Raw genomic sequence first — 5,234 nt, 5'->3', positions numbered from 1 at the left:
ATTTAATTTTACTAAGGATGATTTCAATATTCAATTTATTTTGTTTCACTAATTTAAAAAATGTAGGGTGTTATTCAAATCAAACTCTCAGGAATAAGCAAAATCTATTTATTCCTAATCCTGCTCTTTTGCTGGGAATAAAACACATCCATCTATACCTTAGATATTAAATAAAAGCAGCATATGTAGAAAATTATCAATAAGAAGTTTATTTGGGAGAAATTATCCAAGACTGAGGCAAACCCAAAATATGTATACTTTTTAAAAAGAAGAAAACCTAAAGTTTTCTTTAACTCATGAACCTAGCATGAATCACTGAATTGTTATTAAAAGAATGAGACATATTAAAACTTCATATGTCTTCTGTGATAAATTGCAATTTACCATCCTCTTAAACTCAGCAATAGTCCATGTAAAATATATTTTAGAACTCACTACATATTAAAAAATTGGAATCACATTTCTTTTCCTTTGAGTAATACAAATTTATTCACAGAATTGGCAATATCTTGACACTCCTGGATGTCAACTTCGAGTACAAAAGAAAATAAATCTTCATAGTGACCCCTACAAATTCGATCCAATAAATCTTACTTTACAGAACTATTATTAAACTTTGATATGATCTGCTACAATTGTGTTTTTGAAGGATGACACTGTCTCCTTGGCTTTTATGTTCCAAAATTCATTCTGTCTCTACAGTTAAAACATCTGTGCCCTTTGTTTTCAGTCAACAATGAAGAATACATTTGGCTTCACCATAATTCCCCCCCAAAATCATTCAGTTTTTCGCTCAAAGATTATGAGATGGATATATTCTATTCTTACAACAGTGTTAGATGACTCTAAAAGTAACTAAGTAAATATTTAATAGCGGCTAAGAGTTTTTATAATTCAAATCCTAGTCCTTGAGCTGCAATTCTTACATACAAATATCAAAGAATATTTTCCAAATAATGGTTTGTTTGTGAAAATTCACAAAGCCTTTCAGAGTGATGTCATGAAAAGAATGGATTCTGAAATAGATTGTATCCCAGTTGTTTTACCTATCTTCTTCCATGAAATTTAATTATCCACAGAATAGGTTTATTTTTTTAAATTAAAGGGAACTTAGAAAATAAAAATAGATTTTAGAAGATATTATGGCAGCATTTTACACATAGATTATTTTGTAAGGCATTTTATTTTTAATTTGCTTTATTGAGATGTTTAGTTACAAAGCAATTCATGATCTGCTCTTAGTCATATGATGTTCCAATACCAGTGTACATTGTATATTTTCCATTCTCTCTCTCTCCTTTTCTCTCTCTCTCTCTCTCTCTTTTCTCTCTCGCTCTCGTTCTCTCCCTGGCTCTGTTCTTCTGGGCATTACGGTATACAATACAGACACAGTGTTAGATGATTCTAAAAGTAACTAAGCAAATATTTAATAGTTGCAAAGTTATCATGTTCACTCTACCTATTTTCAGCACCCTGTTCTTATTTATTTATTTATTTATTTATTTATTTATCTTTTTGGGTCACACTGCGCAATGCACAGGGGTCACTCCTGGCTCATGCACTAAGAAATTGCTCCTGGTGGTGCTCGGGGGACCATATAGGATGCTGGGTAGTGAACTGGGGTTGGCCACATGCAAGGCAAACACTCTACCCACTGTGCTATTACTTTAGCCCCTATTTTTAATTTTTTTATTAGTGAATCACTGTGGCATACAATTACAGACTTACCAAACTTTCATGCTTGCTTTTCAGTCATACAATAATCGAGTACCCATCCATACATCAGTGCCCATTTTCCACCAACAATGCTCCCAGCATCACTCCCACCACCCTTGCCCCGTCCCCTCCACCCCACCCAGCCTCTGTGGCAGGGCATTCCCTTTTGTTCTCTCTCTCCTTTTCAGTGTTGTGGTTTGCAGTGGAGGTATTAAGTGGCCATCATGTTTGGTTTATAGTCTACTTTCAGCCCGATCTCTCATCCCAAATGGGCCCTTCTAGCACCCTTTACTTGGTGGTCTCTTCTCTATATGAGCTACCTTTTTCCCCAGCATGTGAAGCCAGGTTCTAAGCTGTGGAGGAATGCTCCTGGTACTTATATCTACTGTTCTTGTGTGTTAGTCTCTCATTCTGTTTCTTTATATTCCACAAATGAGTGCAATCTTTCTATGTCTTTCCCTCTTTTTCTGACTCATCTCACTTAACATGATACTTTCCATGTTGATCCACCTATATGCAAATTTCATGACTTCATCTTTTCTAACAGCTGCATAGTATTTCATTGTGTAGATATACCAAAGTTTCTTTAACCAGTCATCTGTTCTAGGACATTCAGGGTTTTTTTTCTAGATTCTGGCTATTATAAATAGTGTTGCAGTGAAAATATAAGTGCAGATGTTATTTCTACTATACTTTTTGCCTCTCTGAGATATCCGAAATGATATTGTTGGGTCAAATCCAGAGCTCAATTTCTAATTTTTGAGAAGCGTCCGTACTGTTTTCCAAAAGGGCTGAACCAGTCGGCATTCCCACCAGCAGTGGAGGAGAGTTCTTTTCTCCCCACATCCACACCAACACCAGTTGCTTTTGTTCTTTTGGATGTGGGCCAGTTTCTGTGGTGTGAGATGATCTGCATCTACTTGATGATTAGTGATGAGGAGCATTTTTTCATGTGTCTTTTGGCCATTCAAATTTCTTCTTTCGGAAAGTTTCTGTTTATTTCATTGCCCCATTTTCTGGTGGGATTGGATGTTTTCCTTTTGTGGAGTTCAACCAGTGCCTTGTAAATCCATGATAAAGACCCCTAATCAGATGGGTATTGGGTGAATATCCTTTCCCATTTTGTTGACTGTCTTTGTAGTCTGGTCACTGTACCTTTTGAGGTGCAGAAGCTTCTCAGTTTAAGTTAGTCCCATTTATTTATCTCTGTTTCCATTTGCTTGGTCAATGGTATGTCATCTTTAAAGATACTTAATATTCAGTGTCGTGGAAGGTTTTGCCGATCTTGTCTTCCATGTACCTGATGGACTCTGGTCTGATGTTGAGATCTTTAACCCATTTTGATCTGACTTTTGTGCATGGTTTGAGGTAGAGATCTGAGTCCATTTTATTTTTTGCATGTAGTTGTCCAGTTTCGCCAGCACCATTTGTTAAAGAGGATTTCCTTGCTCCACTTCACATTTCTTGCTCCCTTATCAAGATTAGATGATCATATATTTGAGGTTATGTGTCAGAATATTCAACTCTGTTCCTTTGGTCTGTGGCTCTGCCTTTGTTACAGTACCATGCTATTTTAATTAATACCACTTTGTAGTGGAGTTTGAGGTTGGGGAAGGTGATGCCTCCCATCTTCCTTTTCCGAAGAATTGCTTTAGCTATTCATGGGGGCTTATTGTTCCATATGAATTTCAGGAATGTTTGCTCTATTTCTTTGAAGAATGTGAGGATATCCTTATAGGGATCGCATTGAATTTGTACAATACTTTGGAGAGTATTGCTATTTTGATAATGTTAATTCTCCCAATCCATGTGCAGGGGATGTTTTTCCATTTCCTCATGTCCTCTTTTATTTGTTGAAGTAGTGTTTTGTAGTTTTCTTTGCACAGATCTTTTATCTCCTTAGTTAAACTGCTTCCAAGGTACTTGATTTTCTGGGGCATAATTGTGAAGGAGATTGTTTTTTTCATGTCACTTATTTGCATCAGAACCCCATTCTTATCCAGAGTGATCATTTCCAACTATCATTGTCACGGTGGTTTCTTCTTTATCCCAAGTGTCTTCTTCCCCAGAAACTGAGGGAGGCTTCCAACCATGGACCAAAGACATTGATATGTTCAAAAAGAGACCAGCATCAGTTTGAGTCCAAACTATTAATTTATCAAACAAGTTATTACTTTCTAATTATAAGAGATAAACACCCTAACACTGAAGATAAGTAGATAAATGCCACTACTAATATCTGTATCTCATGGAAGTTAGTCTAATTTATTATACACACATCAAATCAATAGTAATTTAATATCTCCATGAATGCTACTAATATATATATAATGAAATGATTCAAAGCTTTTTAGCTAAACTATTCCTAGCATAATATGATGAGCTCTAAAATAAAGTTATAATAGAATTGACACGTCAGGTATTGAGAGACCACTAATCAGAACAGCTGCCCTTGTTACTTACAGTCAAACTGCATTCAAACTACAGTTTAACTGCATCTAAATAATAAATAGTCATATGTTTTTGCCTTGAATATTCATTTTACCATATGTTCTGTGAACTAAAAGGAAATCTTATAACATTCTCAAGAAACAAAATATTATCATAAAAATTAAGAGTCAAGATATATAAATATATACTACAATTATAAAGGCTCAGATTAATCAAATTATGATTTTAAATTTGTCCTCATTTTAATTATTTAATTATAAATAATATGCAATATGACATATTTTCTCATGACTATAGGCTAAGCTATACTTGGTAAGTGAGATGTGTTATGTGTGGTTTTAACTTGTGGTATTTTAATTTTTGATAAGTTTACCACTATATATAGGTAAAGGTAAAGGTAAAGGCCCTCCCGTTGATCGTCGATTTGCTCGAGCATGGCCGACCCAAGTTCGATTCCTCCGCCCCTCTCGGAGAGCCCGGCAAGCTACCGAGAGTATTCGATATGCCAGACACAGTAACCACTATATATAACCTCATAAAAAAGTGGGGAAATTGTATTGAATTCACAGTGTTCACTGTGACTTGCAATTCTTATAAATTTTAAAAGTTCTAAAATTATTTGCATTAATAACTTTTGTAGATCCATGACAATATATAACAATGTACAAGATTTAAGTGTTTTCAATACTTAAATGTATTTGGTCAAATTGTGATCATTTTTCGAATCAGGAAATTTATCCCCAAATTAAATTATGTTTTTCATTGAAATAGAGCAGGAGTAGATAGTCAGGCATTGACTGTTAACTTATGAATTAAAAGTGAAATCATTGAGTGACAAAACTAAAGCAAAAAGGTACAGTTCTAGGTCATCTTAGAATCCCATAGGTAAGATAGCATTCATTTTAAAATGGGATGTGTTATTCCTAAAGCTAAGTCTTATCTTTGGAGGGTCTTATTTGAAAATACTCAAGTGTAAGAGGTAGATTTGCTGAAAGAGCAAATCTGAGTCATGATTAAACAGCACTTTTCTCACTGCAAAACAGCCATAAAGTACTGACGTGTATGGC

The sequence above is a fragment of the Sorex fumeus genome, unplaced genomic scaffold (genome assembly GCF_029834395.1).
Source record: "Sorex fumeus unplaced genomic scaffold, SorFum_2.1 ptg000007l, whole genome shotgun sequence".
Lineage (NCBI taxonomy): Eukaryota > Metazoa > Chordata > Mammalia > Eulipotyphla > Soricidae > Sorex > Sorex fumeus.
Note: the sequence above shows the minus strand (reverse complement) of the source record.